Raw genomic sequence first — 22,461 nt, 5'->3', positions numbered from 1 at the left:
ATCTCTTAAGGCTGGTGGATTTTCTGTGGCACTGACACGTTATTCGTTTTTCACGAGTCAATGATGAAAAGATAACGGGAGTTTTCACTCGTTTAGATGCATAGGACTCATTATATTTTCCATTCCTTTGAACTCTGCATTGTGTATACCTAATGCAGTTGGGCTTTTCAAGAGTTCCAATAAAAATTGATTTCTACCTGGTAGGCCCACTTAGCATTTTCTGAGGTTACCTGTGCTGACTGCTTCCTGTTGAGTAATACGGAGATGTTTGTCAGGTCTTAATACAAATATGTATTCCAAGGGACTATATTAAACACCAAACCAAGTTATGTACCTGGAAAAATGTTAAATAGTTGAGCAGCTTGGAGTATAGGGGTTAAAAAAGTTTACCAGATTTGGAGGTGCCTGGGCAATACAGGGAGGTTTTAATATGGGTGCATTCATGACCTGCATTGTTTTTATGTTCTTCTGTGGTCTAGTAAATGGTCAATCTTCTCCTATAAGGAAAAGTTCCTAAGTTTATTTTGCGTAAAAGTTGCCTTTGCATTCGATAACCTTTTTGTATTTTTTACAATTGGATCTATTGGAGTCTAAGGCTGCACTTTCAGTCAGGGTTTACTTTTTGTTTCTAGTAGTAAAAGTATGCGTTTATAAAATCAAAAGGTCTTTCAACTCCCCCTCACTCCCTAAAAAAAAATTAATTTGCAATGCAATAGGTCTCGCATTAACGCGAGTTCAAGCTATTGGCATTGTAAATGACAATGCCTTTTATTTATGTTTTAACCTCTAGGGTGCCCATGACGAGCCCAGCTCATCATGCAGCACGGTGGCGCTGTGCTGATGACGAGCTGAGCTCGTCATGACCGTTACGGAACGCCCACGCGGGGATAATTTCCCCGCCGTGCAGGGCGTTCCATTGGAACGGGCGTGGTCATGATGAGCTCAGCTCGTAATCAGCACAGCGCCACCGTGCTGCATGACGCGCCACGCTCGTCATCAACACCGCGGCACCACGCGCGGTCCCCCTCCCCCGTGCCGCGGGATAATTAACCCCGCGGAAAAAGACTTAAAAACAAAAACATAAAGATAAGGCATTGTCATTTATAATGCCAATAGCTCAAACTCGCATAAATGCGAGACCTATTGCATTGTAAATGCTTGTTACAAAGGTGGTGGGGATACTAAGACGACTAGTGCCCCAGTTTGTCTCCCTAGAAGTTATCTTGAAAGAAATTTCTGCAGTACGGGTTGGCTCTGCACAATATATGCAAAGATGTCCAACCTCACGACAGAATTGAAGTCAGTGGGGGCGGAAATGTAATCCTTCCATATCATGGTGGAGCGAGTGAGTGACAGGGATAGAGTTGGTGGATGGGAGCGAAGCAAGGTACTGGGTAAGGGAAGGAATTAGTGTCAAATATTGTTTATGGGAAGAGGAAGGTAGCGAGAATTGTGTTTGAAGGTCTTGAAAGGGAAGCGGATGATTATTGGAAAGAAGTTGGGAAATCCATTTTAGACCAAGAGAATGCCAGGTTTTCCAATATAATGAACGGTTACGGATTTTGAGGAATTTATTATGCCAGATGGGTTGGGTGTGAATAGAGGAAGCCGAGGGATAAGTGGATAGGACATAAGGGCGAAGGAGAGAACAGGAGTGAGAAATGATGGGGGAACAAAGGGATGAGACATTAGAGGAAAAGGAGAGAACTTCTGAGAATGCATAAGGATGCAGTAAGGAAGATTCCAACGTAAGCCATAATGGAGGAATGTGAGGAAGATCTGAGGAGAGCCAACGCAAGGTTTGTTTTAAAGAAAAAGCATTATGATATGATTTAAAGTTAGGGAATTTGATTCCGCCTAGGGATTTGCCCTTTTTTAAAGAAGAGAGAGCTATTCGAGCTTTTTTACCTTTCCATAAAAATTTTATTAGAAGAGAATCTATCGATTTGAAATAATGATCAGGAATACGAATGGGAACCATGGAGATAGTATATAGAACCAAAGGTGCTAGCATCATTTTGATGGAATCTAAACGTCCCCACCAAGAAAGGAAGAGAGGATGCCAACGATTAATTGAAGTAGTAATTTTATTAGATAGAGATTCGAAATTAAATTTAAGTGTGTCAGGGAGGCGAGGGGCAAACCAAACACCCAGATATTTAATCTTAGAGGGCTGCCAGGAGAAGCCAGAGGAATCAAAGAGATGTTTTTGACATAAAGGATTTAAGGGTAAAATTTCGCATTTGTCAATATTGAGACGGTAACCTGAAACAGTCGAGAAAGAAGAAACTTGATTAAGGAAGGAAGGAAGAGTTGTTTGGGGGTTCGAACAATAAAATAAAATATCATCTGCATATACTGATAATTTAGCTTGCTTTTGAGATCCATAATGAAAACCAGTAATACTCTCATCAAGACGAATTTTTGTTAAGAAGGGTTCTAGGGCCAGAATAAACAAAAGAGGAGAAAGAGGGCAGTCTTGACGCACCCCTCTTTGAAGAAGAAAATAATCGGAAGTCATACCATTTGCAAAGATTGATGCGTGGGGACTAGAGTAAAGTAAGGAAATAAGAGAAATGAATTTAGGAGGGAAACGAAACCAATGAAGTGTTTGAAACATAAAATCCCAACCTATTCGATCAAAAAAAACTCCCATCCACCAACTCTATCCCTGTCACTCATCTTTCAATTTCTAATACTCTCGATCAATCCCTTTCCGCTTCATTTATCTATAAATCTCTGCAGTCTTTTACAGACCGTACTAAATCTAAGGTTGAGTTGGCTTGGGAAACAGATTTATCTCAAAATTGGTCATTCACTTTGTGGGATAAAATCTGGTCCAAAATTTACAGTACATCCAGGGCTGCTAACACTACGCAAACCTTATTTTTTATATATAATCGTACACTTTTTACTCCATCGACTCTGTCATCTTTTTCCCCAGACACTCCCTCCACTTGTTGGTCCTGTCCTTGCCCCCTAGCTGATTTGAAACACATGTTATTTGATTGCCCTCACATTTTACGTTTTTGGCACTTGATATGGTCCCAATTACAAAAGATTTTCCACTTTACTTGTTCCTTTTCAATCGTTCACATTTTCCTAGGATCTCTTTCCCCTGCTTTCACCGACACGCATCATCAACATAAATTGCTTGACCTCTTAATAGCCATTGCCTTTCATCATATTACCTCCCATTGGAAACAGGCTAATGATGTTTCCTTTAATGCTTGGTGGAATGCAGTTTGTTTTAACCATCGTTTAGATACTAATTTTGTTTCCCCCATCTCTTTAGCAATTAAGCGTGACCTTTTATGGATTCCCATCACAGATTATTTGTCTAAGATGGCCAGACCTCTTCCCAAATCCCCAATGCGTAATGTTGAAGTTCGTAAACCACCGTGAGCGCATTTTCTTATTTACTTATAATGTTTCTTCATTACATGTATTGTTTATCATTCTATTTACATGCTTTTTTTTTTTTTTTTTACTACAGATGCTCCCGTATTCCTTTGTTTCCCTGATATTTCCTTCGATTTTTATTTTTCTGTATGACATAGCTTTATTGAGTTGCCATTATTTTGTAAGAGAGATTTTTCGCTTCCATAACTTATGATTGTTTCTTCATTTTCTGCCTTTGTTTGTTCCTATTTCAATAAACTTCAAACTTAAAAAAAAAATAAAAAAAAAAATAAAAAATGGTGGAGCGAGTGAAGAAAAGAGGGACCACCATTGAGGACAGACTGATAAAATAATGGCATGAAAGCTTTTTTGATGACGCTTCACCCTCGTCTACTGCGCATGGATTTGCCATGCTGAAGAAACTGTAGAGCGGTACAAAAGGGGGTGGTGATGGACGGAGCATCTGAATCAATCAAACACTCACACCCAGTCAAAAGATCTGGGTTTAATCCATCACCGTTCTTTAGCCCACTCTGCCACCCCAGTTCAGACATGGCCATATGCAAATCAGTCTGACCCTGTGCCTCATGGGCACAGTCCAGCCCGAACTGCCAAGCCATGTCGTCCCTGGACCGGAAACAAGCTTCCGAGGACCGGTTTCTGGCATTCCAGCCGTCTTCAGCCCGGCTTGCTGGAATCCAGTGGCAAAGTGAGCAAGGGACTCACGTCTGAGCATACCCTGCCACACTTATGGCGGCCAAAAGCGGTACAAAAGGGGCTGGTGATGGACGGAGCATCTGAATCAATCAAACACTCACATCCAGTCAAAAGATCTGGGTTTAATCCATCACCGTTCTTTAGCCCACTCTGCCACCCCAGTTCAGACATGGCCATATGCAAATCAGTCTGACCCTGTGCCTCATGGGAACAGTCCAGCCCGAACTGCCAAGCCATGTCTTCCCTGGACCGGAAACAAGCTTCCAAGGACCGGTTTCTGGCATTCCAGACGTCTTCAGCCCGGCTTGCTGGAATCCAGTGGCAAAGTGAGCAAGAAACTGTAGAGAGCACATAGAATCCATCTTGAATAGCTACAAACATAGACACGGACAGGCCTTGACCGATCATAAAATTAACAAGCATTGGCATAGCTAATAGATCTCGCCTTTGGCACCTTATAAGTGTTTAGACAGAGCTATTGGCTTTGTTAATGTCTTTAAACTATGTTGTAGAGCATTGCGAACGTTGTGCAGCATGTTGAAAAGTTATAAGAAAAAAAGTGTTCTAACCATTTTTGTCACCCTATAAATAACAAAGAAAACATTAAGGGCCATATGTATCAACATTCCGTTTTGCGATTCCTAAATAGCGATTTTTAAGGAATCGCTATTTAGAAATCGCAAAATGGTATGTATGTAGAAATCAGCTTCTTTTTAGCGAATTCTTAGAATTCCTTAATTGCGATTAGCAAATTGCTAATCGCAATTAAGGAATAATTTCCCATTCATTTCTATGGGCCAGGAGGCCCATAGGAATGAAGGGGAAATGTGAGATTAGCAATTAGCTAATCGCAAATTGTGCATATTTTCAAGGGTGCAGGGGTGTCCAAAGGACACCCTTCTGCACCCCCGAAAATGACATGTGTGCGCATATGGCGCACATACATGCCCTAAGGGCATGTATGAGCGTCACATGGCACCTTTTGTTTTTAAAAATATATATTTTTTAAAGGAAATCGCAACTTACCACCATCTTGAAGTTCGTGGTAATTTGCGATTCCTTAGGGGGACAATTAGCAATATTTGTTTGCATCATACATTGCATTTAAGGAATCGCAAATTGTGCGATTCCTTAAATGCAATCGCAAAATAAGGAATAGCAAATTGTGCGATTCCTTATTTTGCACCACATTTGTTTAATACATACCATATTGAGTATTCGCATTCGCAAAGGCCGAAATTCTGCGAATTTCGGCCTTTGCGAATGCGAATTTCAATGATACATATGGCCCTAAGTGCAACTGAACGGCCATATTAAAAACAGAATTAACACAAAAAAAGCTCTAGTTTTTTTGTCTATGCAATGCTGGCAACTTTTCCCTGGCTGTTCTAATGCTTGTTTGTTACAGTTTTTTTTGTTATAGGGGGGAGTGGAACATAAACAACAGGAGGGTGGAGGTTGGGAAATAGTACCTCAATCACAACAGGAGCAGTGGAGGGACATTAGGGGAGAATCAACAGATTGTAGATTCCGAGGGCAGACTGAGGTGGTTTGGAGTGATGCTAAGGTGGTTCTGAGGTGGTATTGAGCCGGGGCGAAGGTGATGCTCAGGTGATCCTGAATGGTTAGGTGATGCTGAGTGATGCTGAAGTGGTGGTGTGCTGGTTCCGAGGAGATACTCAGGTGATGCTGAGTGATACTTATGTGGTACGAGCAGGGGCATAACAGACACCTCCGCAGGCCCCGCAGTGCAGAGGAGCCCCCAGTCTTCAGTACGTGTAGAGAGTCCCTCAGCTCATCTGTGCTGAGCTATGTGTGTCTTGCTCTAAAGCAGCTGCTGTCTGCTGCAGCCTGCTCTGAACTCCTTGCTCTGACCGAGGACTGAAGAGAAACAAAGTAACAACTTAGCTTGTTTTCCCTTAGTCAGAGCGCACCAGGCTCTTCACAAGGATGGGGTGGGAGCCCTCAGAGAGAGGGCATTCTCCACAGGTCACTGCCCATCTGAGAATGGACGCGGCAGCACAGAGCTGACTGGGGCAGGAGAATGTTTGCAGTTCCATGACCAGGGACCCATTGGAAGGTACAAACTCAGGGTCAGAGCTATCAGTGGTTCAGCCAGTGCAGTGGCACCGGGGTTCAGGAGTGAGGGGGGCACCTTGCCTGTGTAGATGTCATGTATTTCACTTGTTGGCTGCTCAGATCTGTGTTTTTCCTCCTATCTGCTCTGCGCCAACCTCTCCATTTCTACTTGCTGAAGAGGAACTGGAAGGGAGAGGTAAGCGCAGGTAGAAAGCAACACACTGGCTGCAGATGGCATGAGCAGTAGCTTAATTTGTAGAATTTTTTTGAGAGAGAGGCTGTATTTTGATGGTGGTCTGGCTGCTTGTCAGGAGTTGTGGTGCTTTATAAGTGAGTGATTGCAGCATCAGCCATCCAATGACAGAGCAGTTTAGAATTAAGACACTTTAGAGGAGGTGCTGAGAAAGCTAGGTAAGCACTTTCGGCAGATGCAATGCTTGTTGTTCGTCACTCACCACTTTGAAGCTGAATTACTATATGCATATTATCCTTTAAAAATCATAAGAACTTATACAAATGAACGAGTAGTGGAAAGTTGAAATAAACACAATTAGGGAAGAAAAAGTGATTTGCCAGTATGAACAAAGGTGAATTCTCCTGTTCTTGTTCTAGAAAATTAGGCGCATACTTGGCATTAAATTAAAGTTTGTTGACTGTGCATACAGTCCCTCCAGGGGTGCAAAGTCTTTTCTGTTTTTTAAGGGGATGCCAGGGCTCATTAACACAATGTTATACATGTGTTTAGATTGTGCTTAGATTCACAGCAGTCCATTTGGGTGCAGCCCTTGAGGTGGAGAAAGGTGCCTTGACCTGATGCTGAGGTGGTGCTCAGGCAGTACTGTGGTGGTGGTCAGGTGGTGCTGTGTGATGTTGAGGGGCTGCTGAGTGATGCTGTGGTGCTGCTGCAATGCTTTGCAATATGTGTAACAGGAGCACAGGGGTTTGGTTGGGCAAGCAACACAACTGAGGAAGTTGCGGAGTGTGAAATGAATCATGGAGTAGGAGGAGAGCGGGAGGGGTGGTGAGGACCAAACCATGTAGGTGAATGTGGGAAACAAAGTGTGAGAAAGGTGGAAGAGGTAGGGAACAAACCATGAGAAAGATGGGCGATGGTTACATACACAGGCAGAGGGAGGAGTGGGGGAGAAGAAACAATGACAGTAGAGAAGGCCAGGGGAAAAGCCACCGGAGGGAGGGAGCATTAACAGTGGGAAGAGGGCAGGGTGAGGGAGGGTGACTGCAGACACATGAAGGAGCCTGCGGTCAGTGGAAGGATACTGGCTTCAGACGGGAAGCAGTACTTGGTCCATGCTCCATGGCAGGGAGCGATACAAAGCTCCAGGTGGAAACTGAGGCAATAAGAAGGGTCTTCCCAATAAGAAGCAAGAAAACACCATAACTAATGGTAGGCCATACCAATTAGAAGGATATGTAGCTTGGGGGAAGTAGGGAAGTGGAGTCTAAGGCAGTTAGGTTTTAAGAGTTACTAACATGGTATGTGCCTCAAAGTAAAGTAGGAGGAATAACCCCATCGGAGCAACACATTGGAAATAACGGGCTGGCTCTAAGCCCGTTTAAAGCTTTTAATTTTTGTTTACAAGTGTGGACTGTTGTAGAGTGGAATGGTAGTGTGGAGTATTGTAGAGTGGAGTGCCGAAGAGTGGAGTGCCGCAGAGTGGAGTGCTTCAGAGTGGAGTGTTGCGTTTCAGATTGGAGTGTTGCAGAGTTGGATAGAATGGAGTAACGTACAGTGAAGTGTTGGCACATTGGTATTGGAAACGCCCGATGTCGCCGGCCTGGAACGACATTGTCAGTGTTATTGGAAGAAGCACGAACTGTTTGAGCCCACTGCTTGACATGGCAAGAGAAAGAATTGAACACGCATTTGTTCTAGATATTGAGAGATGGTAGACAAAGAAAGTGAAAAATTAGTACAGGAGTCCAGGCCTAACAAGTTAGATGATACTATTATCAAGAACTAATTAAGAATTGTGACTTCTGGATCATGAACTGACTTCCGCGCCAAGCGGTAGAAATAATTGTGGATTGGAATTAAGGTGTTTTCATTACACACAAGAAGCAAGATTAATCGGAGAATTATTCTGAGACAAATTTTTCATGAAATCACGTGGATATAGTGAATATATTTGGGGCCCTGATGATGTCCATATCCGGACGAAACGGGTCGGCTGTGTAATTGAACCTGTTTTGTTATGTAACGATTGGATATGATGTGGAGAATTGGACATTGATGAAATAAGTGTTGCCTGCATTATATGACCAAAATTTCAATAAAAGAAGACTTGGAATCAACATTATTGAACCTGTGGAAATAATTAGTTGAATATGGCGCTCCCGCTATTTATATTTTGAACGTACAGTGAAGTGTTGTAGAGGGGTATACAGCGGAGTGTTAGAGTGGAGTGTCAGCGTGGAGTAGAGAGACATGAAGCAGAGTGGGATGGAGTGGGAACGTTTTGTGGAGTGGCGTGAAACGGTGAAGAGTGGAGTGATGTGGAGTGGAGGGAAGAGGCATAGAGTGGATCAGAGTGTCGTAGATTGGATGGGTGTGGAGTATACATGGTGTGGGAGCGCACTACCATATTAGACAACACATTGTCAAATGAAATGGCCATTACGTTTGTACAGACATACTGTTTTACTGAATAAACTATACAGTGCACAAGCAATAATGTGTGGAAATTTCATCACCTAGTGTAGTGATTTATTTTGATCGTATTAAAATATTGGTTTCCACTACAATTCAGATTTACAAAAGAAAGTGCTTCATTTGTGATTTTCTAATTCTAATATATTCTGAAATATCTGCACAGTTCATATACATTTAAATGTTGTAGTGTGTTAGAAAAAAAAGCATTTCACTTCACATCCCCAGACGGTCTCATAAATTCTCACTTTGAAGTCAGAGAAAGAAAAGTAAACACAAAGCTCCTTTGGAAGACAGAGCCTGACATTTGACCTCCATCTATGAATGCACAGCACATGTGACAAAAACAAAATTGAAAGGACTGTTTAGAGAAAACAAGCACTCTTAAAATAATACAAGGGGTGAGTCAGAGAGGTGGTAAACAGGCTATGTATTGTTGCAGGGATTCTGCATATACACAGAACAATGCACAGGAAAACAGGACCTCGGTTTATAGGGGCTAAGCATTCCTCCCGCCTCAGTACCCAAAATCTCATGACCCACTAGCTATAGTGTCTCATTCGTTCTCCTACATAATCATGAGCTACATATGATTAGACATCCCGGAACACAACACTCCTGACTCAGGAATCGCAGTGGCAAGACGTATCCTTTCACTCACTCACTCGTACTTGTCCACAATAAGATTTGTCAGAGTCACTCTTATAGTTGAAAATGTTTTTGTAACTATAGTACTCTATAATGCAGTATATGAGCCACTACCAGCAGCGTAACACATAAACATAAGACAGTTAGCATCGCAACAAGTCCATAGATTACAAAGGGGATGTCATGATATACCGACAGTGAATTAAGTGCTATAAGGCCTAACCACCCTCCCCTTGACAAGAAGAAGTTTTATTATATAAAGGAAGATCTCTGGGCTTTGTCAGCAGACCCCATACTTTAGTGCCTAGATGTTATTTCTACATCACAGGAACAGCATAGCTCTTCTCCCTGGAAAGGTCTTTCTCCAAGTGTTTGTTGAACCAACATGCCATCCCGTAATATAAAAACATGAGTCTTCAGCGAACGCAGCAGTGTTAGGGCTGACCAGAACAGAATAACAAGGGACATTGTTTATCGACCTTGCACAGTGTGTTCAGACTAAACTCCAGGAACAGGCAGAGAACGCAGAAAGCAGACAGTTCTCACGTGAAAGGCACAAACAGAGTCTTGCAAAATAAAGTTATGTAGTAACACGTGCAAAAGCAGCATCATGGCAGCAGAGCTCATGCTAACTTAGCAATGTTGACAATGACCCCAACGGCCATACTACACTCTCCCCTTGGCCAAGTCGTAGCATATAGATAAAAGACCTAAAGTACAAAGGTAAGCAGAGTCTGGAAGCACTCGAGTAAATCAAATTGAAACATTTTGAAAAAAATAACAAAAAATTCTTTAAAATATTGTTCATTTCTGAACGGGATTAAGTTGGAGTTGGAAAATCCATCAAAGTATGTGTACTTAAGTATGCAAATCTTTCCAAAAGGACATCCATTTTGTTTGTAGCAAAAAGGGATGCCATCCAATCATGTAGGTCAAAGGAATACACGTGTTCCTCAAAATCCGAAGCCTCTAAGAGCATATCTGAACAACTTGCATGGTATTCGATGATACTCCGTTGCAAAAGGTATTGCACTCAGCCAACACTCCAAGTGCAGCAGCATAAGTCATACGGCTATCTCCAAAACAGGCCTGGTCATAGGCCACTAATGGACCCATTGACATCATAATCCGGGTCTGTGTATGAAGTATTTGGGAGGCAAATATCCAAGGCCCAATAGAAAGGGCATCGCTGGGAATAGAACACTGGTTGCACGCAACTGAAATATGCAAAGTGAAAAGTTAGTCCATAACTTAAGCTAAGCGTTGCTAGTGGTAAGCATCTAAAAAGTTTATGCATTCGGTCATGGTACAGTTGCAATTGGCCGAGTCTGTGCATTACCACATGATGGGCAGCCATTGCGTAACAGGAGTAGAAGAATCAGGACGCCTGCTGCCAATGCTAATATTAAGGGGAACCCTCCAAATGTGCTGGAAACAATAGAATGAATAAAGGCCGGAATTACTCCAAAGATTGTCTGAAAAGAAGTCACAAGGCCAGATCCCACAAGTTAAAAAAATGAGCAAGACCTTCTGTATCAGGCGCATTAAATATTTGAGGTATTAGTTCCCCAAAATGAAGTGAGAGATTTGTGTTGAGCAGTGACTGAATCTCACTAGAGGTTCTAGCCACCTGCAATTCGAAGGTCTCTCAAGCCGAAGTGAAAGCCACTTCTTGTTGAAACAAAAGCACTTACAAGAAAGTGCTGCAGCGCGACACCGCAAGCCTTTTTGCTGCGCCCGCTGCACTTTCAGAGCACAGGAATTTGACATATTTACAATAATATGTCGCATTCCTGTGCTCGCCCAAGTGCTGGCGCACAAACTGCTGCTATGTGCCGGTGCTGGCACACTTGCACCATGGTGCAAGGATGCTTGCGTCATGGGTAGATTTTTTTTGTGCAGGAAGGGCAACTTTCCTGCACAAAAACAATTATAATGGGCATTTTCCTCTGTAAAATGATTGCTGTAGAATGCAGCACGCATTGAAAGAGGAAAAAAATGAGGAGCAATATAAACATTCCTTCTCGTTGCGCCTGGCTATGCCACACCTTGGGTGGCGTAGCAATCTGATGCATTTCCAGGTTTATAATTTCTCGTAAATCTGGAAATGTGTCTGGTTCCATGGGTGTTGCGTGGGAACACCCACAGCAACACCCATAGACCGCCCCTTTCACGCAAAGTGCTGCGTGTAAAGAGGCCATATTTATAAGGACAGGAAAAGTCATGCACGGTGGCTTTTCCTGTCCTTGTAGATATGAGGCAGAAAAATGCACTGCCAGTGCGTCACAAAACGTGATGCACTGGCAGCGCAGGGGGCTTGTAAATCTGCCCCTTTCGGTCTGTTTAACTTATTGAAATTTATTTTCAAAGTCGGAATGGAAGGCAAAATGGAAAAATCTACATTCCATGCGGGGGTGGAAAAAGCACATTGCTACAACAAGTAACAATCTGTGAAACGGTTACGATATACGGGATTCCTACCCGTAAGCCACAGCAGTCATAGTTATTCAAAATAAGATAACTGCTGTTAGAAAGCAACATGAGAGCGGCAATTATTGCTGGGACAGGCGTTCTTTTAAAAAAACAAGCAAGATTAGGCACCGAAACATTACAAGCGCCCTTAACGTGTTTGCAAACTAAGGAATGTCCTACCATTGAATCACAGTCCTCCCCTGTCAGGAAAATTTCCATACCCTCCAGTTGACATCTGTAGGTGAAAGACAGAGACCACAATTAATAAAGGAATGCACTACACAGGGGTTCAAAGCAGCCAATTGGGAGATGTTTCATGCACTATTTAAATTGAAACAGCGAAATGGCAGAGAAATAACGCCATGAATTAACCATACTGCTGAATCAGTCTCAGCCACCGAAAATGGCAAATGTTCTAGTTGTTCAATGTGTAACACCATGTATTTAGCATCCTTCATGCACATGAATCACTGTTTATCAGTTAAAATAAATGGTATAAACAATGCTGAAGCGTTTAAATAATCCCATGGTACTTTTCCAATTGTAAGTGTCTGCAATGTCCATGCAAACTGCATCACTGATCGTAATTTATTATGACCATGGTATAACAGGGATGCATCACTTTAAACAAAATATCAATAACAGATGAAACAATATTATCCAAAGTATAAATACGTGAAGACAATGTATTTATGCTGTTGTCGACTACTGAAAGGACTTTTTCCAAATTAGCTTTGTCAATTTGGCAAAGACGGAACGCTGCTTTCATCTGTGAAAGTTTCCATACATCGTTCTAACCTGCATATATGCACCTTTTGGATCTAGGACTTCTAGGACCTAAAATAAAGTCAGCCAAATTGATGTCGCTCATCAATAGAGAAAGGTGTTGTTTCACTGAGGACAGAGTGGAGTGTTCCAACCATAGTTGACAGAATTTTCCAACTGAATAGGTGGTGACTGAATGTGTATGGGGGTAACAGGGATCAGGTCTGGATTGTGTGAAGCTGGCGGTTGCATTATAAAAACACATTTGGTAAGCATTAGAATTGGTTTGCCACAAAAACCAACCTGACGAGTCAACATCAGTGATATTTAAACTGTCATTTAGCTTGTAGCATATCAATTGTATAATTGGTGTGAATATGCCAATTATCGTACTCAGCTAATGATGGAATGGACGGAATGTTCACATTTTTTGCCATACCAAGCCAAAACAAGTAGTTTGGTGTACCGTATCATTCAGAAATAATATCTGAGCCAGCCGGAATTAGACATGCACGATGCAAACTCTCTGTTCCTTGGACTTGCCAAACTTTAGTGCCCCAAATCGATTTCAAATCATTTGTATTTTTCCAGTGCTCATAGCCTTGCAAAGCCAAATGGGTTCTAAATTAATTTCAATCAATCAATCAATCAATCAATCAATCATATCATTTGTAAAGTGCACTACTCACCCGTGAGGGTCTCAAGGCACTGCGGTGGGGAATGCTGCTACTGCTCGAAAAGCCAGGTCTTGAGGAGTTTTCTGAAGGTCAACAGGTCTTGGGTCTGCCGTAGGTGGAGGGGGAGGGTGTTCCAGGCCTTGGCGGCAAGGTGGGAGAGCGATCTGCCACCGGAGGTTGCTCTTCAGAAGCGGGGGACTGTGGCAAGGGTGAGGTCGGTGGAGCTGGCGGGTGGGGGTGTAGAAGCTGAGTCGTCTGTTGAGGTACGTTGGTCCGGTGTTGTGGAGTGCCTTGTGTGCGTGGGTGAGGAGTTTGAAGGTTATCCTCTTGTTCACCCGGAGCCAGTGCATGTCTCTTAGGTAGGGTGTGATGTGGCTGCGGCTAGGGATGTCGAGGATCAGGCGCGCAGAGGCGTTCTGGATGTGTTGGAGCCGTCTCAAGAGTTTGGCCGAGGCTCCTGCGTAGAGGGCGTTTCGGTAGTCCAACCTGCTGCTGATGAGGGCCTCGGTGACCGTTCTTCTGGTTTCAGTGGGGATCCACTTTTAGATCCTGCAGAGCATGTGGGTTGCCTGCATGGTTGGTGGGTGTTGTAGCGGTTCCCAGTGTGGTCGGCCACCAGGAGTCATCCCAGGCAGAAGGGGTGGATCTGAGGATGAGGACCTCCGTCTTGTCCGAGTTCAGCTTCAGTCGGCTGTTCCTCATCCATTCAGCGACGGCCTTCATTCTTTCATGAAGGTTGGTTTTGGCGGTGTGGGGGTCCTTGGTGAGGGTGAGGATCAGCTGGGTGTCATCAACGTAGGAGATGATGTTGAGGTCCTACCGACGGGCGACGTGGGCGTGCCATGTAGATGTTAAACAGAGTTGGGCTTTGGGATGAGCCCTGGGGTGGTCTCGGTGGCTTCGGAGCGGAAGGGGGGAAGGCGGACGCTCTGTGTTGTGCCGGAGAGGAAGGAGGTGGTCCAGTCTAGGGCCTTCTCTTGGATCCCTGCGTTGTGGAGGCGTGTTTGTAGTGTGTGGTGGCAGAACGTGTCGAAGGCAGCTGACAGGTCCAGGAGGATGAGGGCCACCGTTTCTCCTTTGTCCAGCAGGGACTTGATGTCATCGGTGGCAGCGATGAGGGCAGACTCGGTGCTGTGGTTGCTGCGGAACCCGGACTGGGAAGGGTCCAGGATGTTGTGCCCCTCGAGGTAGCGGGTCAGTTGTTCGTTGACGGTCTTCTCGATGACCTTTGCCGGGTACGGGAGCAGGGAGATGGGATGGAAGTTCTTGAGGTGCTTGGGGTCCGCCTTGGGTTTCTTGAGTAAGGCGTTAATCTCGGCGTGCTTCCAGCTCTCCGGGAAAGTTGCTGTCTCAAAGGGGTGTTGATGACTTTCCGGAGATGGGGTGCGATCCCTGTGCTGGCTTTGTTGAAGATGTGGTGTGGGCAAGGGTCTGACGGAGATCCGGAGTGGATGGTGTTCATGAGCTTGATGGTCTCGTCGTCGTTGATGTTGGTCCAGGAGAGCAGGCGGTTGGTGCGGATGGTGGTCGTGGGGGCGGAGGTCTCATTGATTGTCGTGGCGGTCGTGGTATTTAAGCTGTCGTGAATGTCTGAGATCTTGCGGTGGAAGTAGGTGGCCAGCGAGTTGCACAGGTCTTGCGAGGGTGGGACGTCGTTGGTGTTGGAGCTGGGGTTGGAGAGTTCCTTCACGATGTTGAAGAGCTCTTTGCTGTTGTGCGCATTGTTGTCTAGGCGGTCTTTGAAGGAGGCCCTTTTGGCGGATCTGATGAGGGGATGGTGTCTGGGGTGGCGTTCTTGTGGGCTGTGTGGGCCGCATGGCTGTCCGTGTTCGTTCACAGAGCCAGATCTTCTCCAGCTTTCAGCAGGTTTGCTTGGAGGCCCGGAGGTCTTCAGTGAACCAGCTGGCTTTCTTGTTGGTGTGACTGTTGGAGGGTTCCTTGATCGGGGCGAGGGTGTTGGCGCAGTCATTGACCCACTGTCTGAGGTTACGGGTGGCGGTTTCGGGGTCAGTGGGGACGGCGGGTGGGCTCTGGGCGAGGGTGGTGGTTAGCTGGTCTTCAGTGACTTTGCTCTAGCAGTGGCGAGGCATCTGCTGGGTGCGGTGGTGTGTGGTGGGTTTCTTGAAGGTGAAGTGGATGCAGCGATGGTCCGTCCAGTGGAGGTTGGTGGTGTGGTTGAAGGAGACGTGTGAGCTTGCAGAGAAGATGGGGTCAAGCGTGTGACTGGTGGAGTGTGTGGGTGTTGTGGTGAGTTGTCTGAGTCTGAGGTTGGCTAGGTTGTCGATCAGGGTGGTGGAGTTGGTGTCGTTGTTGTTCTTGAGGTGGAAGTTCAGGTCCCTGAGGAGTATGTAGCCCATGGAGGCGAGGGCGTGTGTACTGACGAAGTCGGCGATGGAGTCACTGAACTGTGGTCAAGGTCTGGGGGGTCTGTAGATGAGGGTTCCTCTGAGGGTGGTATTGGGGTTAGTGTGGATCTGGAAGTGCAGGTGTTCGGCGGTGCTGTGGATGTCATCGGTGTTGGTCGAGACTCTGAGAGTGTTCCTGTGGACGATGACGGTACCTCCTCCTGCTCCGTTGGTGCAGTTTCTGCGGGTGATCTTGTAGCCTTCTGGAATGGCTATGGCTATGTTGGGTGCCAAGGCGGGGTTCAGCCAGGTCTCCGTCAGGAAGGCGACGTCTGGGGAGTTTGAGTCGAGTAGGTTCCAGAGTTCAACGCCATGTTTGTGGGCAGAGCGGGTGTTGAGAAGGATGCAGCTGAAGTGGTTGGGTTCTTTCCTGGTCGGCAGCATGGTGGGGCGGATGCATGTGAAGCAGCAGTTCCGGCAGGTGAATGCTCCGTGGGTGCGCTCAGGGTGGCCAGGAAGCAGGTGTTTGATCATCCCGTGTTGAGTGCGTGGAGGGTTCTAGCATCGTAGCGTTGTTGGGTGTCATGGTGTTCGCAGGGTCCAGGGGTCCTGGTGCTGGGCGCGGTCCAGGCACGGATGGGCACAGACAGGCTTGCCTTAGGCGTGCCTTTGGCGCACCAGTGCCGCGCCCGCTGCGCGACCTCCTTATGAGGGGATGTGGGAGGGAGGAGCCGCTGGTAGGCGGGAGCAGGGCAGCGAATGGGATTGCAAGGGGGCGGGCGGCGAATGGGATTGCAGGGGGGGCGGGGCCACAGGGACGCAGCGGCTAGAAAAATGGCCGGGGGCTGCAGGAGAACTGGGTACAGGAAGGAAAAATTAGTTTAGGCAAGAAAACAAGCACAGGCACAGAGGAATAAAAACAAGTCTGAGCAAGAAAGCAAGTTAGGCACAGGGGAAAAATACAAGATTAGGCAAAAACAATGCAGGCAGAGTGGTGCAGCAGCGTGGGGAGTGACCAGCCTGCGAGCAGGGTCAGAGTATATTAATTTAGGGTGTGTCAGAATAAATCTAGATTGAGAATTATTTTTCAATTTAAAGAAATAGGACCCAGGATTGAATGCATTGTAGTTTGTGAAGTATGTGAACTTATCTCGAAGTGTTTTCAAACTCCCCTTTAAGGAAGCTGGGCACTATTCCCACTGTGTGTAAACAGGTCATAATGTATTTGTTTTGTGCAAACAATGATGCCCATTATGTTGATAACAGAATAAATCAGCATAATTGACAGAATCTAAATACAAATCTTCAGCATTAAAAGCAGCGTAATACTTTAAATCAGAAAACAATGAATGGACTGCATGTACATCTCAATCATCCGAATGTATGTTCTGTGTCACCACATCTCCGAAGGAAACGCAAAACACGTATTGTATCTTGAGGACTTCCCTCGGACCATGGATTTTGAATGCAACTTTATCCCAAACTATGCCATCAGCAACAGGGAAGGCCGAAATGTTCACAAGGGTTTGATCACGTTTCATTATATGGGACAATGTTTGAGAAGCCAGGATTCCATCGACCAATTTAACATTAGAGCGTTCTGACAAATAATGACCATTGATGAGGAAGAAGAATACTGTCACAAATCCAGTCGACATGAAAAAGAAAATCAGGATAAGCACTAACCAGATGTAGGTCCTGGGTGGGACCAGGTAAGTGTTTTTGAACCAAGAGACTAAAATGCTCGATTTTGTTGGTGAGGATGCCACAGAGGAGTACGAGGAGGAAGAATAAAAAAAAGAAGCTCATGCGGTCCCCAAAATAACCGCTAGCTCCCACGTTCAACAACTGTGGCAGTGTAGCTTCAGGATGAAGATGTAAAGGACTGTTCGGTACTTCGATGCGGGACTCATCTGCAGGATAAGCATACTCGGCGTTTGCCTCAGAAGTGGGTAAAGTCTTAACAGACGAAAGATCAATGGTAGCCTCCATCTCACCCTCCACGACACAGCCATTAGTCGAAGAGGCACACTATACAGAATCGGACAGATTGTGTAGTTTGACATTGTCAATTGAAATGTATATGTTATCTTTGTGACCAGGCAAAGGAGGTAGTATCACAGTTAGCCTGAGCAGTAAATTCCGCTCCGCTGGTGCAATTTGCAGAATTTTGGCAATTCCGTGTTCCGCGGCTAACGCGGAATTGCAGAAAATTCCGCAATCTGCAGCGTAGCAGAATATTTTCCTTGTTTGCGCTTTCAAAATGCGTGTTCGTTCACCTAGTATCGACTTACCGGGATCCCTACATTTGCCGACGAGTTTTCCTATCCGTTCGCGTGTGGCACGAGATTTTGGTAGCCGGCCACACGATCCCGCGAGAGTGTGCGATCGCAAACACGTCATTTGGTCGCTCCAACGGACACCCGCGAACAGGAAACATGCATCGCGAGCTGGTGGGACAAGTGAAACAAGATGGCCACGCCAATTGGCGACTGCACAGGCAAGATCGCAAACTATTTCCCCCTGAGCAAGCAAACAACGTCCCCGAACAGGAAAAATGCAACGCGAACGGGCGGAACAAGCAATTCTGCGTGCTCGCGGAATTCTGCGTAGTTCGCAGAGATTTTATACCATTTAGTGGGACTTTGAGTAACGCGACTACGCAAATTCCACCCATCCCTAAATCCAAGAACTGGGACTGGTGCACAATAGGAAGGACCAAATTCTTTTTTGTTCTCCAGCTTTTCTCGTACCAGATCTCTAATTTTGGGAAGCCAGCCGGCGACCGTGTTCAGAAGTGCTGATTCATCAGAAGAGGGTAAATGTTCTGTAGCGAAGCTGTCACTGGTTTTTTGTAGGTCCTGTAACTTAGTAGAATGGTTATCTACGTCAAAGGTTGCACAGCCGCCGTAATGTCTGGACCATCAAGGTCGGGCAGAAACATTTTAATGCCAAAGAGCATTTCGAATGGGGTCCGCCCACCCAGTGATCTTCCTGGGAGATTATTTAATGCATGTTAAACTCCTTACAAATGGGCCAGCCAGTTCCTGCAGGTAACTAAAACTGTAGCTGTCAAAGATTGCTTTTAGTCACGGTTCATTCGCACCACTATTGAATTACCCTCAAGCCTGCATGGGTACGAAAACTGCACCAGCACCCCCAAAGAATTCATCGCGTCCTTGTACGCCTTAGAGGCGAACGCTGGTCCTTTTTTTTTTTTTTGTATCCTCATTTTGCGATTGTGTAGATAAGGAGGCTTCGGGAGTCTGATTGTCTTTTGTTTTGTGCCTTCACTGCCCCGTCATTGTCGGTTGTCTTTGGGGAGTATCCCTTTCGATGTTATGATTCATCAGTTTTCTCCACTCACCCTTTATCGTGTTCAATAATTCCATTGTTTAGAGGGGGAGCTAGCCATCTTGGCTACTCGGCGGTAATAGTTTCTGCCTAGAATTATTGTCATCGCCTTAATCATTGGATTTTATTTACCAGTGGCCCAGAAGGAGTTAATGATTTATTTGGAAGTGCGGTTCCCAAATTTCCCAGAAGTTTATTCTTTTGGAATACTTCCCTTTCCTATCAAGCTGGTCCTTGGTCTGAATGGAAGGTCCCACAGGCAAACATCCCGACAAAGACAGGCAAATTTCTAATGATATTTCGAGCATTGCATTGTGGCTAAACCCATAGGAATCTAGTGCATGAATCAACCGCAAATAAAATATATTTATATGCCATATCAGAAGTCAATGGACTGCAGTGATCAAGATATACACAGCCAAACAGATGATTAGACATATATAACTGTGTCTGAGAAGGTCGTGAAACCTTAGATGGTTTGATCTGTTGACAAATGTCACACGAAAGTACATAATTACGGGTTTGTTTATATAAACCACGTCACCGATAACGTTGCTGCAAAATAGAGACAGTCGCAGACACTCCGGCACGTGCAGAAGCCATGCCTTCATGTGCGGCTATGATCAAAGCAAGTCTACGATCCATGTTGGGAATCAGCCGATCCCCAACTGATGGAATTTGAGCATAAGGAACTTGTTCGGGTGATGAATTGTAATCATATTTTGAAGGGAAGCCTTGCTTGTAACTACTGCTATGAAACACGTGGCTACTGCAGATTTGGCCACCTCGTCAGCCAAAGAATTATCAACAGCATGTGTTTTCTCACTCGCTGATGACCAAGAGTATTTATAACATGTGTGAGTGGTAGACGTTTCTTGAGCTCAGTCACTCAAACCCAAAGCGTTTTTTGCTTTATTGTGCTGCCTTTAGAATCTCAATAATCATTCTGAGACCAAAAGAATAAGTTATCATTGAAAGACTGGACACCGTAGTAACAATTGCACACAATGAGAGTAGTCACAATAAGATCTGCAAACTCGAGAGTTATAATAAGAGCACACAGCTCAGTCAATTGTGCCGTACAGTCCCCAAGTGCCTGTGTATGCACAATGGAAGACTTAAATTCACTATTTACAATTGAACCAGACACAATAACGCAAGCCGCCGAATAAGCATGTTTGGTCCCGATGGCCAGTTGAGCCGAGCCATCGATATAAATGATACATGTGTATTGATCCAAAGGAAGCAACGACAACGGAGGAGGATGAACTTGTTAATATTGTAAAAACTCCTGTGTCTGAAGAGCAGGATCAAATATTACGGTGACATCTACTGATTTTAAAGAAGCAGCCCATTGTATCCAACGGGGATGTAAAGCCTTGGAGTTCGGTACCCTCGCCTTAGTCACTGCTTCTAAAGCAGGAATAGATGATACCATAAGAATGCGTTTTCCCTGCGCCAGCGAGCGTTCTTTCAGAATCGCAATTTGGACTGCAGTCAAAATCTTTCCAACTTTTGAAAACCACATTCCAGCGGCTGGGTAAAAATGTGACTTGTATGGTATAGGTACTGTGTCTCCTTCGTTAAATGTCAAGTAAGTGAAACCAACCATTCCTGGTAAAATACGTTTGACCAGGTTCATTGAACTATCACGCGTCAACAGATAGGTAGTTGTTAGAATTGGGGGTCTCTAGTTGGCACAGGTAGGTACTTGTGATGAATAGGGACCCTTGCCTCTAGTCAGGGTAAGGGGGTACAGTCCTAAAATAACCCCTGCTCACCCCCTTGGTAGTTTGGCACAAGCAGACAGGCTTATCTCATAGGCAGTGTGTAAAGCATTTGTGAACACATATAGTAATAAACGTGACAACACTACAGATGGACACCACACAGTTGTATATTAAAAATAAGTATTCTTTATATAGACTTATCACAAGACCACAAATGACAAAAATCCACAATACTGTACTTAAAATGGTAGAATTAGCTTACTTCTCTTTAGATCTTAAAATGCGACACTTTGAGTCAATGTACCTTAAGATGTGACACGCAGGGCAAACGAAAGTGTGGCAAATATGGTGATGCATTGATTCTTTACTGCGTTTCCGGGGCGATGCGGCGAGCAACGCCATGATGCGATGAACTTTTGGTGTAAAGAAATAAAAACGTTGTTTTTTTCTTGATGCAGCACGCTTCTCTGATGTTGAGAGAAGTCTCGGCTCAATGCGTTAGCTGCAGCCGCGACACCCTCGTTCCGTGATGCAACGACAGTGGCTTTGGCGGCGACACTCTTCTCCGACGATGTGAGACGCTTCCACTCGATGCGACAGCTGCGAGAACACCCTTGTTCGGTGATACGACAATAGCGGCTCCGACGGCGGCACGCTTCTCTGTGGATGCGACGCGCTTCTCTTGATGCGATGCAATGCGACACCTACAGCGGCGACATCCGCAATGCGATGGCAGTGGCTGCGACACCGATACCCTTCTTCTGCGTTGCGAGACGCTTCTCTTGATGCGGTGCAATGCGACAGCTACAACGGCGAGAATCATGATGCGACAGCAGCGGCTGCACTGGCGACACGCTTCTTCTTCATTGCGAGACGCTTCCAGCTCCTTGCGACACGCAGTCCCTCAGAAGGCCAAAAACAGCAGCAGGCACTTCCAAAGAACTCTTGGGGAGCTGGTGGTTGAAGTCTGTTGTCCCTGAAACTAAAGCAGGAGGCAAGCTCTTCTCTCAAGCCCTTGGAGATCCTTTACAAGTTGAAATAAAGCACAAAAAGTTCCTTTCTCCTTTCTTTGGCAGTCAGGCAACCACTGCAGGCCAATCCCCCAAACAGCACTTCAGCTTAGGGATAGTCTCTCCTCAGTTTCTTCTGGTTCCTCTCCTCAGCAAAGGTTTCTTCTTCTTGTCCAAAAGTGATCTAAATTCTTGGGATCAGGGTCCCAATATTTATACCTTTATTATATTATATCCTTTGTCCTCTCTGGGCAGAGGGGCCTTTGCCTAATTCAAACCAGTCCGGTCAGTCCTGGAGCACTCTGTTTACATGACTTCTACTTTCCTTTCACAGTGCAGGGCAGAAATATCAGACGCCCCACAGGAGGTAGAGACAGCATTATGGAGGGAAGGAACAGCCCTGGAGCACTCTGTTAACATGACTCCTTCTCTCCTTTCACAGTGCAGGGCAGAGACATCCGACGCACCACAGGAGGTGGAGCCAGCATTGTGGAGTGAAGGCACAGCCCTATTCAGGTCCCAGATGCAACTCCTCCCTCCTATCTAGATGCAGATCTCTCTATTCACCACAAGGCTGACTCACCTAGTTTCCTG

Source organism: Lissotriton helveticus, chromosome 4_1, assembly GCF_964261635.1.
Source record: "Lissotriton helveticus chromosome 4_1, aLisHel1.1, whole genome shotgun sequence".
Taxonomy (NCBI): domain Eukaryota; kingdom Metazoa; phylum Chordata; class Amphibia; order Caudata; family Salamandridae; genus Lissotriton; species Lissotriton helveticus.
The sequence above is the reverse complement of the archived record's forward strand: the minus strand, read 5'-3'. Positions refer to the sequence as shown.